Here is a 22,446-nt window from a genome sequence, read left to right on the forward strand (position 1 = left end):
GTTCTTTCCGACTTTCCTCTTGTGATTGCGTTCTAGTTTCAAAGCATTGTGGTCTGAAAATATGCAGGGAATGATCCCAATCTTTTGGTACCAGTTGAGACCTGATTTATGACCTAGGATGTGATCTATTCTGGAGAATGTTCCATGAGCAGTAGAGAAGAATGTGTATTCCGTTGCTTTGGGATGGAATGTTCTGAATATATCTGTGAAGTCCATTTGGTCCAGTGTGTCATTTAAAGTCTTTTTTTCCTTGTTGATCTTTTGCTTAGATGATCTGTCCATTTCAGTGAGGGGGGGTGTTAAAGTCCCCCACTATTATTGTATTGTTGTCGATGTGTTTCTTTGCTTTTGTTATCAATTGCCTTATATAATTGGCTGCTCCCATGTTAGGGGCATAGATATTTACAATTGTTAGGTCTTCTTGTTGGATAGACCCTTTAAGTAGGATATAGTGTCCTTCCTCATCTCTTATTACAGTCTTTGGTTTAAAATCTACTTTGTCTGATATAAGGATTGCCACCCCAGCTTTCTTTTGGTGTCCATTAGCATGGTAAATGGTTTTCCACCCCCTCACTTTCAATCTGGGGGTGTCTTTGGGTCTAAAATGAGTCTCTTGCAGACAGCATATCGATGGGTCTTGTTTTTTAATCCAATCTGATAGCCTGTGTCTTTTGATTGGGGCATTTAGCCCATTTACATTCAGGGTAACTATTGAAAGATAGGAATTTAGTGCCACTGTATTGCCTGTAAGGTGACTGTTACTGTATATTGTCTGTGTTCCTTTCTGGTCTATGTTGCTTTTAGGCTCTCTCTTTGCTTAGAGGACCCCTTTCAATATTTCTTGTAGGGCTGGTTTCGTGTTTGCAAATTCCTTTAGTTTTTGTTTGTCCTGGAAGCTTTTTATCTCTCCTTCTATTTTCAATGACAGCCTAGCTGGATATAGTATTCTTGGTTGCATATTTTTCTCATTTAGTGCTCTGAATATATCCTGCCAGTCCTTTCTGGCCTGCCAGGTCTCTGTGGATAGGTCTGTTGCCAATCTGATGTTTCTACCATTGTAGGTTACATATCTCTTCTCCCGAGCTGCTTTCAGGATTTTCTCTTTTTCTCTGAGACTCGTAAGTTTTACTATTAGATGTCGGGGTGTTGACCTATTTTTATTGATTTTGAGAGGGGTTCTTTGTGCTTCCTGGATTTTGATGCCTGTTTCCTTCCCCAAATTAGGGAAGTTCTCTGCTATAATTTGCTCCAATATACCTTCTGCCCCTGTCTCTCTTTCTTCTTCTTCTGGGATCCCAATTATTCTAATGTTGTTTTGTCTTATGGTATCGCTTATCTCTCGAATTCTGCCCTCATGATCCAGTAGTTGTTTATGTCTCTTTTTCTCAGCTTCTTTATTTTCCATCATTTGGTCTTCTATATCACTGATTCTCTCTTCTGCCTCATTTATCCTAGCAGTTAGCACCCCCATTTTTGATTGCACCTCATTAATAGCCTTTTTGATTTCGACTTGGTTAGATTTTAGTTCTTTTACTTCTCCAGAAAGGGTTTCTCTAATAACTTCCATGCTTTTTTCAAGCCCAGCTAGTATCTTTAAAGTGATGATTCTGAACTCTAGATCCGACATCGTACTAATGTCCGTATTGAGTAGGTCCCTGGCAGTCGGTACTACCTCTTGTTCTTTTTGTTGAGGTGATTTCTTCCATCTTGTCATTTTGTCCAGAGGAGAATAGATGAATGAGAGAACAAAATGCTAACAGGGTAACAACGTCCCCAGAAAATTACTCTAAACAAATCAGAAAAGACCTTCCAGAAAGTGTTCGCTTTTCTGTTCAGAGAGTTGTTGCTATTCTTTTCTTCGATCTCCTGTTGAGTTTGTAGGTGTTCAGAATGGTTTGATCCCTATCCAGCTGAATTCCTGAAACCAGACGAAATCCAGGTCTCCTACTCCTCCGCCATCTTGCTCCTATGGTGGACTTTTAATGCCAAACTTCTGGAAAGTGAATTTATTCAGTTCAGACTGGGGGTAGGCAAACTGTGGCCCTTGGGCCAGATCTAGTTGACTGCCTGTCTTTGTAAATAAAATTGTATTAGAATCGTGTGAGGCTCATTCGTTTATGAATTGTCTATGGTTGCTTTCATGCTACAACAGCATAGCTGAGTAGTTGCAACAGAGGCCATATGGCCCACAAGACCAAAAATATTTGCTGTCTGGCTCTTTACAGAAAAAAAATTGCTGACACTTAGGCTAGGCAAGGGGGAATGGAAACCGTTGGAGCAGAAGAATGACAAGATCAAAGTGATAACCCATTACAATTCTAAAAGTTATAGGTAGGAGATTTGAGACTGAAAGATTAATTCTGAGGCTTTTGGAGTATAATCTAGATCTTAAAAGCTAAGGTGGTGGCAGGAATAGAATGGAAGAGACATGTGAGAAACAGTGAATAGGGAGAATCAACTCTACTTGACAACAGATGCAATGTAAGAGATGACAGAAGTAGAATCAGATAATTGGAGTTTTCTTCCTGAGTCACTAGATGATGTTGGTATTAGGAAATGAGATAGGTAACATGGTGGGACCATCAGATTTCACAGGCAAAGCAAAGGTAAGTATGGTTTTGGACATGCTGAGTTTGATATCTCAGTGTGACATCCAGGGAGAAATGTCCCATACGTATGAGTTTAGAGCTCAAAAAAGAGATCTGGGCTGGAGATTAGGAATTCCATTATCTGCGTGGAAGGAATTTGTGAAGCCAAGGAGAAACTGGGTGTGCTGAAAAGAGAATGTTACAGAATGGCCACATTGGCAGTTAGAGAAAAAGAGGAAACAGTGTAAGTATGGGGAAGTGGCCCAGGAAATGAAAAGTGAAAATAGGAAGTGTTTCAGAATGTAAAAGAAGAGATTCAAGAAAGAGGGCATCATCGGCAGTGTCAGAGTGGCAGAAGCATCTGGGAAGTTGAGGAATAGGAAAACAACGGGGTTTTGCATTCGGGAGTTCATTGGTAGACTTTGAGAGCAGTTTTGAGGAAAAAGGAGCAGAAGCCAGGCTTCCAGAGGATAAGAAATAAGTGGAGTTCTGTAGAAAGATGGACTGTTCTTTTGGGAAATGTGGCTAAAAAGGAAGGGGAAAAATTGGAAACTGTTTGAGAGGGTAAAATAGGTCACCTCCCTATAGACTTCCCTTGATCCCGTTACCCTCTCCAAGCCCTTGTATGCTGAGAGAAGAGGTGAGGCTGGCGGGAGGAGAGTGGAAAGGGGGTGGGGCCTAATGGACGCTCATTGGAGATATTGTAGGTAAAAATCCTGTCCTGAGTAGGAGGTTTCAAGTGGATGATGCCTTCCTCATTCCCTTGCACTCAGAGATTCTGGATTCTGTGGCCACGCTCAAGTAGGGAGGTTGCTTTGAAAGCCAACAAGGCACATTTAGAGCATGATTGCAGACCTCTAAAGCTCCATACATGTACCCATATTGAGGCAGAAACTTCAACTTCCTAACATACCTTATGAGGCTTTTTCTACACAGATCAAGTGCAGAAGGCACTGGAAAATGAGCTTGTGCAAAAGAGCGTCAGTCCCTACAAGCTTCCCTCTCTTTCCCAAGTGACTCCTGCATTTTGGGAATCTAGAGCCTTGCTCACTTTGCAATTGGAAAGTATTGTTTGGGGGCTCCACGTGTGTATTGTACCTACTGGAAAGAATTGATTTTCTCATCTGCCTTGCTCAAAGGCCAACTGGGTCAGATTGTATTACACTGGCCACTTGAGACGAGGAAAGTATCAGTTGGGCCATAGAAAAGCAGACAGCACAAACTGTCATTATGCAGCATAAATTAAAGTTGCAGAAGTTATGAGGAAATGAGCACATGGGAAGCATAAGACAGCTAAATTTATATCCAAAACTCAGATATTTTCCTGGCTTTAAAATTGGAATGTCTGAAGAATGTCTGAATATGTCTCCAGAGAGTCAAATCAGGACTGATGGGGAGGGAGTTTGAGGGAAGCAGAATTTCAGCTCGACATATGGAAGAGCTTTTAGACGCCTAGGACACATGATTCCAGGAATTGTTGTTTAAGCCTACAACTGCAAATCTAGTGGCGACTTACCTTTTGGTGTGCACGTGGAGAGCATGCACCAAAAGAGCACTGCCCCAGGAGTGAGGGTTTATTAACCATGCAGGATGATCCACCCTTCTTTAGGCCTCTTTCCCTGTTTGTGAATTGAAGATGGACTAATGACCCCAGAGGGCCTTCTAGCTCTATTATTCCTAAATTCAATGTTCTTGGTAAGACACAGAGGTATAGTGCCTTTATTATTATTTTTTTTCTTTTTGGCTAGGGGAGGAATCTGATATTTCAATAATTTTTCTTTTTAAGGGGAGCCTTCATGAGGCAGATCTTGTAACCCTATCTTTTCCCATTAAAGTTTCAAAAAACCCCAGGGATCTGAGATACTGTACTTTAAGTAAAACTTATTTTACATCTGTGAAAAACAAAGTTTGACTTAAAACTGTGTCAGATGGTTAAGAGCACAGACTCGGGAGTAGAACTGGGTTAGAATACTGACTCTGATTCCTAATAGCTGTGTAACCTTGGGCAACCTGCATCCTGTTCATGAGCCTCTGTTTACTTGTCTGAAAAATCGGGATGATAATACTGGCTATATCTCAGAGTGTTGTTGGAAGACTCAGACAAGACAGCAACATTTGTAGGAGGGCTGTGGAGTGTTGGCAAAGACCATACAACTACCTTTATTCACAGCGAGGTCATTTCCCAAAGGATCCAAAATCTCACAGGAGGTATAGTGCACACACAGGGAAGGAGAGGAGCAAATGTGGCTTTCCAAGACCCCCAGAGTCCCAGCCCAGCTGCTGGGGGAACTGTCTCATTCAAGATGAAGTTCAGTCAGATTTCCGAAGCTTCATTTTTGTGCAACTGCACAATCCTTTTATTTTTGTATGGTGTGATCTTGCTGAACTTGTTTCAGAGGTTTTTTTTTTCCTAGATCCCTTTGGATTTTTTTTTATATAGACTATCATGTCATTTGCTAATAGGGATGGTTTTAAGTTTATTTCATCCTTTAATATCTGCATGACTATAATTTTCTTTCCTTATTGCACTAGCTAGAACTTTCAGCATTATGTTGAATCAGAGTCCTTTTGTATTTGGGAGTTATGCCAGCATTCCTAAAGAACTGACTCAGTCTACACACTAAATTTGTCCATCTCAAAGAAGGTTTGGAGACATCTGGCCTTTCCTGGTCCTCAGGCCAAAACCAAGTAACACCTTTTCAAACCTGGCTTAAAACACAGAATCAGTTCTCCTATGTTCCTGAGCAGTTTCCCTGCCTCTGGCTCTCTTGGCATTCAGGGAAGCCCATTTCACCACAGGAAAATGTGTGGAAACCACTTAGCAGAGAGCCCAGCAACAATAAGCACAGAATAAATGTTGGTTGCTATTATTATTATTATTATTATTATTATTAGATCAGGGCTTCTCAGACTTTAATGTGCATGCAGATCACCAGGGGATCTTGTTAAAATGCAGGTCTGGGGAGTATTTTGCATTTCTAACAAGCTCCCAGGTTGATACTAAGTCTGCTGGCCTGAAGACCAGACCAGGAGTAGCCAGATGTGGAGGATATCTTATTATTCAGTTGGTTTAGCACCTCCTTCTTAGGGGAAACTACTTCTCACTTGGTGATTATGATTCAGAACTCTGACAAGGCCCACACTCCTAGTTTTCACTGCTCCATGTCACCTGAGCTAGTTAAGCAAGAGACAGGGACCTATTTCTTATTGGCCTATTTATGCCAAAGACCTGCTTGGAGAAGTGGGCATCTAATTTTTGTTAGCTCCGGTCCTTATCTTGCACAGGGAGACCAAGTTAACTAATATGAAGAAGCCAAGCTTTGGTGGCCAGACCTCACTGACCAGGACATTTTAAACTGAGATACATGGTTGGTATGACTTGTTTTCCCCATTATTAGGGTAAACACAAATATAATTTTAAGAAGTGTCTCATGGACCGTTACTGAAACCAGAACAAGACAATAAACGAGCTACTGTAAATTTCTCATTTTCCAAGGTTACCCTTGGATCCACACCCCTGTGCAATGCACAAACCCACAGCATCTCATGAGGGAGGCATTATGTCTTACCTACTTGCCTCTTTTAAGCTCCACCATCTGCTCTAGGATGCAAACTATTGTGTATGAGGATAGTTTCAGACCACACTCACCCTCCTAGGCTTACTTCTGAACCACTTCTCAACCCACTGGATTTTATCCTGCTTCTATCTTCTTGGGCTGTTGACATTACAGTTTGCCTTCCCATTTCCGCCTTTGTTTTGCTCTAGGACTTGTGGGTTGAAATGCCCTGTGAAGCAGGCATTCAAGGGGAATAGGGGTGATTAGGAAATACGTTGAAGGTCTGAGTGTCAGGGAACATTGTTGGGCGGCAGGGCTCAGCCCTGGGGCACCATATTCCAGGTGAGACTCACAGAGATGGGCTTCCAAGAAGTAAATAAAAGGGGAGGGGGAGCAGTAGTAAGTAATTTTCCTTCATATGACCTTGAGAATAATTGCAGGCATGTATTTGCTTCATTGTTTTATGTTGGCTGGACATTAAGCTCTGAATAGGAGTTAAAAAGAGCACACTGTTGGGACACTTGGGTGGCTCAGTCGGTTAAGTGTCTCATTTCGGTTCAGGTCCTGATCTCAGGGTCTTGGGATCAAGCCCCATGTGGGGCTCCCCACTCAGTGGGGAATCTGCTTCTCCCTCTCCCTCTGCCCCTCCCCCAGCTCGTGCTCTCTCTCTCTTTCTCAAAGAAATAATTTTTTTTTTTTTAAAAAAGAGCACACTGTGTATCTGGAGTTCTGGGCTTGAGTCCCAACCCTTGTAACTACCTTAAGGACCTTGCCTATGCTATTTTCCTTTCTCTGGGTCTCATTCCTCCATCTCTAAAATGAGGCAAAGTGGTTGTGGACTCTGTCTCTGTGGGCTTGTTCAGCAATGATAGTCTAGGATTTTATGTGCTACCCAGCCACAGAGACTAAATCCAGTCAGCTCAGTACTTAAACTGCTAATCTGTTTTTTCTTTTTATCACATTTCCTTAGGTGGCTTGACTTTTAAATGAGTAATGGTGCTTGGGTTTACCCCAGGTCTATTAGCTTTGCTAATCTGCCAGAGCACCCACCAGGTAATAGATTGATTGATTTTTCTTTCTGAACTTTTGTGAAGAATGTTTTTAAAGGCAAGTGTTCTGTTGCTCTCCGTATCATCATTTAACAACTACTTTCTTGTTGAAACTTGTTAAATTCAAAAACTATTTCTGCAGCCATTTAATTTCTTTCATTAATTCAAATATTGATTTTCCTTTTCCTAGAGACGTGAAATAGATGACATGTGTTTTTATCTGAGAGATTTAGAATGCTTTACACTTTCTCAATTAGAGCCCTCTCTATTAATTAAAAAGTACTTACACTAAGTTGGGTAGGGTGGATTTATGGAGCTAAACTGCTTCCCTCCTTCCCTCCCTCTTTCCTTCCAAGTATAGAGAACAGACATATTGAGCATCTACTATATGAATCAGGCCTTGTGCTAGATGCTTTCACATGCATTTAATCATCACAAAATATTTTTAGTTAAGACTTATCACTATTTTACAGATGATAAGACTGAGGATCACCGAGGTTAAGTGATTCATTCAAGGTTATATGACTAGTGCATCTGCTCCACACATGCTGCTTTCCCCACCCCAAAACTATTTCATTGGATTCCATAATCCAGTTTGTTAAATAGAAAAAATGTCTACTATTTGCATTGTAATTTATAAGAACATGTTATTTTTCTCTCTAGCTTTCTGTAGAAATCTGAGAAGTACAGATGAGCATAGTGAAGAAGGTAAAAAGAAAAATTTATAGTCCTATCACGCAGAAATAACCTCTGTTAATATTATAGTGAACGTCCTTCTAGTATAAAACACATTCACATATATATCTATCATTTGTGCTTCTCAGCAATCCCATACAGCTTCATCTCCATTAAATAGCAGCAGAAGCTGAAGCTCAGATAGATAAAGAACTTGCCCAAAGTATACAGCTGGAATGTGGTTGAGCCCAGAATCACCCTTAAGGTTGACATTAGCCCAGGGCTGATTTTACCACATAAGCAATTTATGTTAAGGGAGAAGAAAAGAGAGCTTTTCAGGAATCACTTATCCTCATTATTTGAGCAGATGTCAATATTTGGTAAAATGCAAATTCTGTCAGAGCCCAACTAGTGATTATTTGCCAAGCACTCAAATGAAGCCAGTACTCTTGCAGTTCTAGAAGGAGATCACAAGATGGCCTTTGGAAAAGATACTTCATTAGTGGTTTCCAATGGACAGAAGTGACTCTAATGCCTTGTTTGTTCTATAGCCTTTGGCCATACCTCAGCTGGCCACCAACTTGGAAGATGTCTAGCCTCTTTGGAGTTTTGCAAACCCACTGGGGATCTGAATCCAAGCTGTGGTTTCCTCTAGGCATATATAAATACTCATTTGAATACTTAAGAGTGGCAGGTAATTGAAGGTACCACTACAGTCTGATGACTATGAACAGAAGTCCTTTAAAAAAGGGCATTTTGGGGTCAGAGACTACCATTAAGTGTGCCTCAAGCCTGGTAGCCATCAGGGTGGGAGGCTTCTCCTGCTGCCTTATAAGCACATGCATCTCCTTCACCTAGCTAAGGATTTTGCCCTTTGGGAAAAGTTTCTGAGGGCAGGTGCTCTCTGAATTAAACCCAAGTAGAATTCAAGATTTAGATCCCTGGCTACTTTTAAAGATCTTTTTTAAAAAAAGTAGTGCAAGATATATGTGTTTATTTTGAAAAATTCAAAATGATGGAAAGGCATAGAAAATTATAAGAAAGCCCCTTTTCATTCTACCCTCCTCTCTAATCTAACTCCCCAAGAATAACCTCTGTGGACAGTTTGATGTGTATACTTAAAATCTTATCAGTGCACAGACTAAGTATAAATATACATATATAGTATATATATTATTTTTATTGAGATATATAAAGAAAAGTGCACAAATATTAAGTATATTGCCCTTTTTTACATCTGTATACACCTATGTAACCACTACCTAGATCAAGATAGAAATCATTGGTATAGTTAAAAAAAAAAGAAGCTAAAATAGGATAGTAGCATACATGTAGCTTTGTAATTTTATTTTATCACTTATTTGTCAGTATATACAGAACTACCAACTCAGTGAACACAACATTCCATAGTATGGCTATATCATAATTTATTTAAACATTCACCTGTTGATAAACACTTAGATCATATCCCCAGATTTTGCTATTACTAACAATGTTTTGGTGACTGTCCTTATACATACATTTTTGTGCACATGGTTCCAGACTTTGTATAAAAGTATTCGAAGGAGTGAATGTCATAATCCCTAACATATGCACACTGTTCTCTGGGTTCCAAGAATGGCCACAGTTATTATCTTTTTGGCTGCTATTAACAACTCTAAGAGAGGCAGTTCTGACTATTTATATTCCCTTCATGGAGTCAGAGACTAAAGTCAGAGAGGTTACAAGTCTTTGACACCTATAAGTTACATGGTGTTGGGTGGAGGTGGGAACAGAAGCCAAGCACAGATGTGTGACTCCAGATTCCATGATCCTTTCCATTATTTCTCAAGTACCTTCCCATAGAGCTCTCCATTTGTGTCTGGGCCCAGTCCCCAGATTTTGTTACCAAGTCACCTCTGATTAGAAAGTTTATTCAGTCCAGCAAAGAGAATAAGAGAGAGAGGACTGTGGTGCCAGGCTAACTGGGTTTGAATCTGAGTTCCACTGATGATTAGTTAGGTGATACGGGACTAGTTCTAAGCTGCGACTTCCTTTAACTAGCAAGTAGAGGGGGTTCTGAGGAGATGTACAAAATGGAAAGTTTTTGTAGTAGGAGGGTGAAGCAAGAAAGTCATCAGCAAAAGAAAATGATTGTTTCAGGCAAGTTGGGTTTTCCTTAGGGAGAAAGGCAAGGGGTCTTATCATGCAGATTATCATGTTTTTCTTTAGGGGATAGAGATAGCCCAACTGGCAGACTCATTGGCGCCCATCAGAAAATTCCTGACTGACCTGTTAAGAGTACATTTGGGGGGGTGGAGATTGAAACTACAATAAGATTATGTGTTAAGCCCTGGTTTGGGAACTTGGTCTAAGTGACACCATGTTAGGCCTGTGGTTTTCTTTTATAATTTTTTTTAAGATTTTATTTATTTATTTGTCAGAGAGAGAGAGAGAGAGCACAAGCAGGGGGAGCAGCAGGCAGAGGGAGAGGGAGAAGCAGGCTCCCCACTGAGCAGGGAGCCCGACGCGGGACTCAATTCCAGGACCCTGAGATCATGACCTGAGCCGAAGGCAGACGCTTAACCATCTGAGCCACCCAGGCATCCCAGGCCTGTGGTTTTCTTTTTAACAATTCCCCTGCTTTTGATCAGACTTAGCTTAACTGAAAGAAGTAATCAAAATATAAGACATTAGAGTCACTCACAGCTACTGCTCTGACATTTCCACCCTTGTAAGCAAGCATTTCTTAATCACCCTCTTTGTGTGTGCCTGTTGTCTGTGATTGGGTTTTAGTGACAGGCAAATTAACTCTAAAAGGGATTTGTCATGGCCCCAAGTCACCATTCAGCTCTATGTGACAATTTGAGCTCTGACAATGTTCTGCCAATACCTGGATCCAGGTTAGGTGTGGGTACAATATTCAAGCTCATGGGAAGAGGAAAAACCAACCCTGCTCCTGCCAGGAAGTCAGTGTGCCCCCTTCTGGGAAATACCATGAGGCTTGGGTAACTCCTGACAACTGGGGGCAGTGTGTGCCTGGTGTATTGAAACCCTTCTGCTGTCTTTTGGTGTTAGTGGATCTAAGAGAGTGTTTTGTGTTTAAAGTGCTTTCAGTTTTGCCAGGAATAAGCATACTCAGTCTTGGATGAATTAGAGCAATTCTGGCAATTTTCATCTACATTTATTGTGAAGAGTATATGTATATTTAATATACACTCTTAACTGTTCCTTCAGAATATGGAGTGAAACAGCATTGATTTATTTGCAACTTTGACTATTTTGAGTACTTTATTCCAAAGGTATAAGTCATGTTGAAAATTGGAAACAGACTTTATTTACTAAATAGATTTCTGCTTTGCTTAAGATATTTTTCCTTGTCTGTTTTTCTATTTATTATATGCTCAAACAAATTAAACATATTAGAAAGGCAGGGTAGACACATGGGAAGAGCTTGAGCCTTAATGCCAAATAGACCTGGTTCACATCGACTTCGGTCACTTGCTTAATATGTGATCTGGGGGAATGTGGTAGATAAGAATAAAGCCCCCCAAAGGTACCCACGTTCTAACCTCCAGAAGCAATGCATATGTTATCTTGCATGGCAGAATTGACCTCGCAGATGTGATTAAGGTTATGGACCTTGAGATGGGGAGTGTCCTGGCTTATGCAGGTGGGCACCGTCTAATCACATGAGCCCTTAAAAGCTGAAAACTTGTTTTGGGATGGAATGCTCTGTATATATCTATGAAGTCCATGTGGTCCAGTGTGTCATTGAAAGCCCTTGTTTTCTTGTTGATCTTATGTTTAGATGATCTGTCCATTGCTGTGAGTGGGGTGTTGAAGTCCTCTACTATTATTGTATTATTATCAATGTGTTTCTTTAATTTGGTTATTAACTGGTTGATATAATTGGCTGCTCCCAAGTTAGGAGCATGAATATTTATAATTATTAGATCTTCTTGTTGGATAGACCCTTTAAGTATGATATAGTGTCCCTTTCATCCCTTACTACAGTCTTTGGTTTAAAATCTAATTTGTCTGATATGAGGACTGCTACCCCAGCTTTCTTTTGAGGTCCATTAGCATGACAAATGGTTTTCCACCCCCTCACTTTCAATTTGGAGGTGCCTTTAGATCTAAAATGAGTCTCTTATAGACAGCATGTGGATGGGTCTTGCTTTTTTATCCAATCTGGTACCCCGTGTCTTTTGATTGGAATGTGTAGCCCATTTACGTTCTGAGTAACTATTGAAAGATATGAATTGGCTGAGATATCCATCAACAGATGAATGGATAAAGAAGATGTGGTATGTATGTATGTATATATATGTGTGTGTGTGTATATATATATATATATATACACACACACACACATACACACACAATGGAATATTACTTAGCCATCGGAAAGGTTGAATACTTCACATTTACATCGACATGGATGGAACTTGAGGGTATTATGCTGAGTGAAATAAGTCAATCAGAGAAAGACAATTATCATATGGTTTCACTCATATGTGGAACATAATAAACAGGGCAGAGGACTGTTGGAAAAAGGAGGGAAAACAGAATGGGAAGTCATCAGAGAGGAAGAAAAACCATGAGAGACTCTTAACTCTAGGAAACAAATTAAGAGTTGCTGGAGGGGAGGTGGGGGGGGGGATGGCATAATTGGGTGATGGACCTTAAGGAGGGCATGTGATGTGATGAGCACTGGGTGTTATATGCAACTGATGAATTATTGAACATTATATCTGAAACTAATGATGTACTATAAGTTGGCTAATTGAATTAAAAAAAAAAACCTGAAAACTTTTTCCAGCTGAAGACAGAGAGATGCAGGGAAGTGGGAGGCAGAAGAGACTAGGCAGAAGGGGAAGTCTGAGAGATTCAAAGTGTGAGAGGGGCTGGAATCCTGCCAACAAGCTGAAGGAACTTGGAAGCCAATTGTCCCCTAGAGGCCCCCATAAAGAGCACAGCCCTGCCCACACCTTGACTTCAACCAGTTCAGCCATGCCATCCCTGGATTCTGATCCACTGAGATAATAAATGGATGTTGTTCTAAGCTGTTAAGTCTGTGGTAATTTGTTATAGCAGCAGTAGAAAGCTTATACAGTAAGTTACTGACTGTAAATTGGGAATAACACTGTCTACCTTGAAGGGTTGTTGTAAAGATTAGAAATTACATATGTAAATTGCCTGGCATATAATAGCTAATAAATGATAGCTTCATCTATGGAGGAATGAGAATGAGAAATAGGGGAGAAGAGATGTTAATAGAAAGAAAAAGGATCTCTGTTCATATGTGAAAATACTTTTGAATATGGTCAAGTTTAGCTGACTTGTATTACATTGATTGGCCGCTGGTTGGTAACAGCTTCAAAACATCTGCTCACCTGCTTCTACTGCTGAGTATTAAAAAAAAAAAGCACGTTCCAGTCATAAATGATGCAAGAAAGTGTTGTGAGGCAATAAATATTTAAATGAACTTTAATAAATCACTTAGAGAAATTATGCTGGGTAACTGCATCCTTTTCCCACTATTGCTGAAACAAGTCAGCTCTGATTTCCTGTTTTTGCAGTGAGGATAGTAGTAGTAGGAAGAAAAAAAGTCCATTCATGCAAAGCTCTATTGACATGAACTCCCTCATCTAGGGGACCCAAGGAACAGAGGATGACTCCAAGGAATGAATACTAGATCACCCAGAGACATGGTAAAGCTCTAGTCCTGGGGACAACAGTGAAAGATCTTATGCCTCTCTGTGATACAAGGACATAGAATTTTCCTGAGTGGATCCTGGGAATTGAGAAAAAAATTATTGCAACATACTTGACTCCCATGTCACCTCATCTACCCTCCCACCTTGTCTCTGGACACAGCCTTGGCATCCCTTCTGTATTAGTCAGTTCTGTTGCAGTAACAAACAACCACAAGCTCTTGGTGACTTATAGCAGTGATTTCTTTCTTGCTTGTGGTACATGCTGGTGGGTCTGGGTTTGCTCTTGGCTGTGAGATGGCTTCATGCATTTTCTCATTCTAGAACCTAGGCTGAAGGAGCAGTCCCTGTTTGGGCTGTGTTACATTCATGGCCTAGGGAAAAAAAGTAAGAATCACAGTTACACAATGCAATTTAGCTTAAGACTTCTGCTCAGATGTGACAGATGTCATGCCTACTCACATCCCATTGGCCATGTACAACATCAATGGACTGAGAAGGTAACCCCTTACCCCTTGCATATGAGACATTGCAAGTCACATAGCACTATGCGTGTGGGTGTATAATCCTTTTTAAAGGGGATAGAAGGGAAAATCCTTGGGAACCTGTTATCTAATCTACCATACCTTATCCTCTGTCTTCCTGAACCAAGACTTCCTACCTTACTTCCTGTCTCTGTTCCATTAGACTTACTTTAACCACTCTTTCTCAAAGTGTGGTTCCCAGAGTTCCTATCCTGTCCACAAGGGATCTTGTCCTGGTGGTTTACAGTTTCTTTCCTTAGATAGGATATACTCTATTCCTATTGTCATGCAGAGAGGAATGAAAATTGTTTCAAGGGTATGGGGACTTATTGAGGAATAACGGTAAAAAAAATTTATCTTTTACTTTTGGGAGGGACAAACTTGGCTGGGCAGATCCGCATGGCTGTAGATAGCTCAGGTGACCCAGGCACTGACTCTACTTATGCTGGACGCAGGTCAGCCTCACAGAGACTACTTCACCCAGATGCTTTGCACTCAAAGGTATTTTGACTCAAATTGAAAGTGTATCAAAGGAGCCTTGGTGTTTGCTTTGAATTAGAAAGCACTTTGTGGTGGAAAGAATCTTGTCATAATGAGCCTGTTTGTATTTGATGGAAAAGAGATAGGTTCTTTTGACCAAATGGACATTTGGGAAAGGAACAAGAAAACTCTTTATGGCAGTACTTGCTAAGGCATAATAAAAACTGAATTCTGACTTTAACCAAAACTGGTCATAACCACACACACACACACACACACACACACACACTCACATGCACACACACACAAAACTTGCTGATTAAAGATCATAAACCTAGAGTGAGCCCTGTTTGGTAGACCCTGTACTGGATCTTATGGTTTGTCTCGCTCTCTGGTTTTGTCTTGTTTCATTTTTTCCTCCCTTCCCCTATGATCCTCTGTCTTGTTTCTCAAATTCCTCATATCAGTGAGGTCATATGATACTTGGCTTTCTCTGACTGACTTATTTTGCTTAGCATAATACCCTCCAGTTCCAACCGTGTCGTTTTTTGATGGCTGCATAATATTCCATTGTATATATACACCGCATCTTCTTTATCCATTCATCTGTTGATGGACATCTAGGCTCTTTCCATAGTTTGGCTATTGTGGAAATTGCTGCTATAAACATTGGGGTGCACGTACCCCTTCAGATCACTACATTTGTATCTTTGGGGTAAATACCCAGTAGTGCAATTGCTGGATTGTATGGTAGCTCTATTTTCAACTTTTTGAGGAGCCACCATACTGTTTTCCAGGGTGGCTACACCAGCTTGCATTCCCACCAATAGTGTAGGAGGGTTCCCCTTTCTCTGCATCTTTGCCAACATCTGTCATTTCCCGACTTGTTAATTTTAGCCATTCTGACTGGTATGAGGTGGTATCTCATTGAGGTTTTGATTTGGATTTCCCTGATGCCGAGCGATGTTGAGCACTTTTTCATGTGTCTGTTGGCTATTTGGAGGTCTTCTTTGGAAAAATGTCTGTTCATGTCTTCTGCCCATGTCTTGATTGGATCATTTGTTCTTCGGGTGTTGAGTTTGATAAGTTCTTTATAGATTTTGGATACTAGCCCTTTATCTGATATGTCATTTGCAAATATCTTCTCCCATTCTGTCGGTTGTCTTTTGGTTTTGTTGACTGTTTCCTTTCCTGTGCAAAAGATTTTAATCTCGATGAAGTCCCAATACTTCATTTTTGCCCTTCCTTCTCTTGCCTTTGGTGGTGTTTCTAGGAAGAAGTTGCTGCAGCTGAGATTGAAGAGGTTGCTGCCTTTGTTCTCCTCAAGGATTTTGATGGATTCCTGTCTCACATTGAGGTCTTTCATCCATTTTGAGTCTATTTTTGCGTGTGGTGTAAGGAAATGGTCCAGTTTCATTCTTCTGCATGTGGCTGTCCAATTTTCCCAACACCATTTGTTGAAGAGACTGTCTTTTTTCCATTGGACATTCTTTCCTGCTTTGTCAAAGATGAATTGACCACAGAGTTGAGGGTCCATTTCTGGGCTCTCTATTCTGTTCTATTGATCTATGTGTCTGTTTTTGTGCCAGTACCATACTGTCTTGATGATGACAGCTTTGTAACAGAGCTGGAAGTCCGGAATTGGGATGCCGCCAGCTTTGCTGTTCTTTTTCAACATTCCTCTGGCTATTCAGGGTCTTTTCTGGTTCCATACAAATTTTAGGATGATTTGTTCCATTTCTTTGAAAAAAGTGGATGGTATTTTGATAGGGATTGCAATAAATGTGTAGATTGCTCTAGGTAGCATAGACATTTTCACAGTATTTGTTCTTCCAATCCATAAGCATGGAACGTTTTTCCATTTCTTTGTGTCTTCCTCAATTTCTTTCATGAGTATTCTATAGTTTTCTGAGTACAGATTCTTTGCCTCTTTGGTTAGATTTATTCCTAGGTATCTTATGGTTTTGGGTGCAATTATAAATGGGATCGACTCCTTAATTTCTCTTTTTTCTGCCTTGTTGTTGGTGTATAGAAATGCCACTGATTTCTGTGCATTGATTTTATATCCTGCCACTTGACTGAATTCCTGTATGAGTTCTAGCAGTTTTGGGGTGGAGTCTTTTGGGTTTTCCACATAAAGTATCATATCATCTGCAAAGAGTGAGAATTTGACTTCTTCTTTGCCAATTTGGATGCCTTTGATTTCTTTTTGTTGTTGGATTGCTGAGGCTAGGACTTCTAATACTATGTTGAATAGCAGTGGTGATAGTGGACATCCCTGCCATGATCCTGACCTTAGGAGAAAAGCTCTTAGTTTTTCCCCATTGAGAATGATATTTGCTGTGGGTTTTTCATAGATGGCTTTTATGATATTGAGGTATGTACCCACTATCCCTACACTATGAAGAGTTTTAATCAAGAAAGGATGCTGTACTTTGTCAAATGTTTTTTTCTGCATCTATTGAGAGGATCATCTGGTTCTTGTTCTTTCTTTTATTAATGTATTGTATCACATTGATTGATTTGCAAATGTTGAACCAACCTTGCAGTCCAGGAATAAATTCCACTTGGTCATTGTCAATAATCCTTTTAATGTACTGTTGGATCCTATTGGCTAGTATTTTGTGAGAATTTTTGCATCCATGTTCATCTGGGATATTGGTCTGTAATTCTCCTTTTTGATGGGGTCTTTGTCTGGTTTTGGGATCAAGGTAATGCCTCATAAAATGAATTTGGAAGTTTTCCTTCCATTTTTATTTTTTGGAACAGTTTCAGAAGAATAGGTATTAATTCTTCTTGAAATGTTTGGTAGGATTCCCCTGGGAAGCCATCTGGCCCTGGGCTCTTGTTTGTTGGGAGATTTTTGATTACTGCTTCAATTTCCTTGGTGGTTATGGGTCTGTTCAGGTTTTCTATTTCTTCCTGGTTCAGTTTTGGTAGTTTATACATCTCTAGGAATGTATCCATTTCTTCCAGATTATCTAATTTGCTGGCATATAGTTGCTCATAATATGTTCTTATAATTGTTTGTATTTCTTTGGTGTTGGTTGTGATCTCTCCTCTTTCATTCATGATTTTACTTATTTGGGTCCTTTCTCTTTTCTTTTTGGTAAGTTTGGCAAGGTGTTTATCAATCTTGTTAATTCTTTCAAAGAACCAGCTCCTAGTTTCGTTGATCTGTTCTACTGTTCTTTTGGTTTCTATTTCATTGATTTCTGCTCTGATCTTTATTATTTCTCTTCTCCTGCTGGGTTTAGGCTTTATTTGCTGTTCTTTCTCCAGCTCCTTTAGGTGTAGGGTTAGGTTGTGTATTTGAGACCTTTCTTGTTTCTTGAGAAAGGGTTGTATTGCTATATGCTTTCCTCTTAGGACTGCCTTTGCTGCATCCCAAAGATTCTGAACAGTTGTGTTTTCATTTTCATTGGTTTCCATGAATTTTTTTAATTCTTCTTTAATTTCCTGGTTGACTTATTCATTCTTTAGTAGGATGCACTTTAGCCTCCATGTATTTGAGTTCTTTCTGAATTTCCTCTTGTGATTGAGTTCTAGTTTCAAAGTATCATGGTCTGAAAATATGCAGGGAATGATCCCAGTCTTTTGGTACTGGTTAAGACCTGATTTGTGACCTATAATGTGATCTATTCTGGAGAATGTTCCATGTGCACCAGAGAAGAATATGTGTTCTGTTGCTCTAGGATGGAATGTTCTGAATGTATCTGTGAAGTCCATCTTGTCCAGTGTGTCATTTAAAGCCTTTATTTCCTTATTGATCTTTTGCTTAGATGATCTGTCCATTTCAGTGAGGGGGGGTGTTAAAGTCCCCTACTATTATTGTATTATTGTCGATGTGTTTCTTTGATTTTGTTATTAATTGGCTTATATAATTGGCTGCTCCCATGTTAGGGGCATAGGTATTTAAAATTGTTAGATCTTCTTGTTGGATAGACCCTTTAAGTATGATGTAGTGTCCTTCCTCATCTCTAATTATAGTCTATGGTTTAAAATCTAATTTGTCTGATATAAAGATTGCCACCCCAGCTTTCTTTTGATGTCCATTAGCATCATAAATGGTCTTCCACCCCCTCACTTTAAATCTGGAGGTGTCTTTGGGTCTAAAATGAGTGTTTTGCAGAAAGCATATCGATGGGTCTTGCTTTTTTATCCAATCTGATAGTCTGTGTCTTTTGATTGGGGCATTTAGCCCATTTACATTCAGGGTAACTATTGAAAGATATGAATTTAGTGCCATTGTATTGCCTGTAAGGTGATTGTTACTGTATATTGTCTGTGTTCCTTTCTGGTCTTTGTTACTTTGAGGCTTTCTCTCTGCTTAGCGGACCCCTTTCAATATTTCTTGTAGGGCTGGTTTGGTGTTTGCAAATTTTTTTAGTTTTTGTTTGTCCTGGAAACTTTTGATCTCTCCTTCTATTTTCAATGACAGCCTAGCTGGATATAGTATTCTTGGCTGCATATTTTTCTCATTTAGCACCTTGAATATATCATGCCAGTCCTCTCCGGCCTGCCAGGTCTCTGTGGATAGGTCTGTTGCCAATCTAATGTTTCTACCATTGTAGGTTACAGACCTCTTGTCCCGAGCTGCTTTCAGGATTTTCTTAAAAGAGATGTTCTAATTGCTGCTGCTGTTCTGCACCTAAGGTCTGGGATCTCTACAGAAACTAAGCCCTGATTCCCACTGCTGGTGCTACTGTTGCCTCTGCTGCCCCATTGGAACTTGGAGTAAAAGATAGCATACTCTACCTCCTGGCCTTATGACCATCTCAGGATGTTCTGCATCTTAATTGGTATGGGCCTCAAGACTTATAACTTGTGATAATCTCTCTCAGACACCCAGACACACACACACACACACCCCGGTTGTTTTCTTCAGTGTACAACCATAACACTAATAATGTTAGGCCACCAAAAGCTGATAGATACTTGAACCACCACCTCAACTAGAACTAGCTTGACTTCTAGTGTTGCATTTGAGTCACTAGTCCAGACTTTTCTCTCTCCCCCAGGAATCCTTTTTGTCTTTCACCCTCTGGCCTCGTTAGGGGCTATCCCACCCATAAAATTGGTTTTACTACTGTATTTTTGAACTGCAGTGTGGTGGGAGGTAGAAATTCTACTCATTCTGCCATAATGATCCTTGGTTCCTACATAAACTTAAGGGTACAAACCAATATGCATGGGTATGAGAAGAAAAACACTATCTACAATCACTCAATATGAGTATTGAAAAACAACCATTGCCAATTTTTCCTCCTGCACTTTATGACAGTATCCAATTACATCGTTATCTAAGAAAAGTGGTAGAATACTGATTTACATTTACATAATTTAAAGGGGATATTGCAAGATTTTTTTTCCAGAATAAAGAAAATCTGTTTTTTTAAAATATTTTTATTTATTTATTTGAGAGAGAGAGAGAGAGACAGACAGACAGAATGAGAGATAGCATGAGGGGGAGGGAGGGATGGAGGGAAAGGGAGAAGCAGACTGCCCACTGAGCAGGGAGCCCAACACAAGGCTCGATCCCAGGACCTCAGCATCATGACCTGTGCCGAAGGCAGATACTTAACAGACTGAACCACCCAGGCACCTAAGAAAATCTGTTTTAAAGGTGAATTGCTTTCTAACTCTCGAAAAAGAAAGAAAAATAACTGCTAGGAATTTTTTTTAGTGTTTATTTAAATTTCAGTTAGTTAACATACAGTGTAATATTAGTTTCAGGTGTACAATATAGTGATTCCATTCTTCAATATAACAACCTGGTACTTATCACAAGTGTACTTCTTAATCCCCATCACCTGTTTCACCCCTTCCCCCCCCCCCCCGCCCCGGTAACCATTAGTTTGTTCTCTATGGTTAAGAGTCTGTTTCTTGGTTTGCCTCTCTCTCTCTTTTTTGTTCCTTTGCTCATTTGTTTTGTTTCTTAAGTTCCACATATAAGTGAAATCATATGGTATTTGTCTTTCTCTGACTGACTTATTTTGCTGACCATAATACTCTGTAGCTCCATTCATATTGTTGCAAATGGCAAGATTTCATTCTTTTTATGGCTGAGTAGTAGTCCATTGAATATATATTCCACATCTTCCTTATCCATTTATCAGTTGATTGACACATAGGCTGTTTCCATAATTTGGTTATTGTAGGTAATGCTGCTATAAATATCAGAATGCATGTATCACTTTGAATTAATTCTTTTGTATTCTTTGGGTAAATAAGTACCCAGTAGTGCGATTGCTGGGTTGTAGGGTAGTTCTATTTTTAACTTTTTGAGGAACCTCCATACTGTTTTCCACAGTGGCTGCACCAGTTTGCATTCCCACCAACAGTGCAAGAGAATTCCCCTTTCTCCACATCCTCACCAAGACCTGTTGCTTCTTGTGTTGTTGATTTAGTCATTCTGACAGATGTGAGGTGATCTTTCATTGTGGTTTTGATTTGCATTTTCCTGATGATGAGTGACGATGAGCATGTTTTCATGTGTCTGTTGGTCATCTGTATGTCTTCTTTGGAAAAATGTCTATTCATGTTTTCTGCCCTTTTTAAAAAAGATTTACTTATTTACTTGAGAGAGAGAGAGCAGGAGGCGAGGCAGAAGGAGAACGAGAGAGAAACCCAAGCAGACTCCATACTCAGCATAGAGCTCGACACGGGGCTTGATCTCATGACCCTGAGATCACGACTGGAGCTGAAACCAAGGGTCAGATGATTAACTGTGACACCCAGGCACCCCTTCTGCCCATTTTTTAATTGGATTATTTGTTTTTTGGTGTTGAGTTTTATAAGTTCTTTATATATTTTGGATACTAACCCTTAATCAGAAATGTCATTTGCAAGTACCTTCTCTCATTCTGTAGGATGCCTTTTAGTTTTGTTGATTGTTTCCTTTGCTTTGCAGAAGCTTTTTATCTTGATGAAGTCCCAATAGTTCATTTTTGCTTTTGTTTCCATTGCCTCAGGAGACATATCTAGAAAGAAGTTGCTATGGTCAAGGTCGAAGAGGTTACTACTGCCTGTGTTCTTTTCTAGGATTTTTATAGTTTCAGGTCTCACTTTTAGGTCTTTCATCCATTTCAAATTTATTTTTGTGTATGGTGTAAGAAAGTGGTTCAGTTTCATTCTTTGGCCTGTTGCTGTCCAGTTTTCCCAACACCATTTGTTGAAGAGACTGTTTTTTGTTTTTTTTTTTTTTCCCCGCACTGGATATTCTTTCCTGCTTTGTCAAAGATTAATTGATCATATAATTGTCAGTTTATTTCTCGGGTTTCTATTCTGTTCCAATGACCTGTGTGTCTATTTTTGTGCCAGTACCATACTGTTTTGTTTACTACAGCTTTGTAATATAACTTGAAGTCTAGAATTGTGATGCCTCCAGCTTTTTTTTTTTTTCAAGATTGCTTTGGCTATTTGGGGTCTTTTGTGGTTCTATACAAATTTTAGGATTGTTCTAGTTCTGTTAAAAATGCTGTTGGTATTTTGATAGGGATTGCATTAAACCTGTAGATTGCTTATACTACCTAAAGTAGTATAAGCATAAGATATGCCTGTATGTATGTATACATTTATATATTTATTTGTTTGTTTATTTTTGACAAAGTACATCCATTCATGATAAAAACCCTCAACACAGCAGGTGTAGAGAAAACACCTCAACATAATAAAGGCCATATGTGAAAAATCCACAGCTAACATCATACTAGTGGTGAAAAACTGAGAGCTTTGCCACTAAGATCAGGAATAAGGCAACGATATCTACTCTTACCACTTTTATTTAACATAGTACTGGAAGTCCTAGCCACAGCAATCAGACAAAGGGAAGGAATAAAAGGCATCCATATTTATAAGGAAGAAGTAAAACT

Source organism: Phoca vitulina, unplaced genomic scaffold (assembly GCF_004348235.1).
Source record: "Phoca vitulina isolate PV1807 unplaced genomic scaffold, GSC_HSeal_1.0 scaffold39, whole genome shotgun sequence".
Lineage (NCBI taxonomy): Eukaryota > Metazoa > Chordata > Mammalia > Carnivora > Phocidae > Phoca > Phoca vitulina.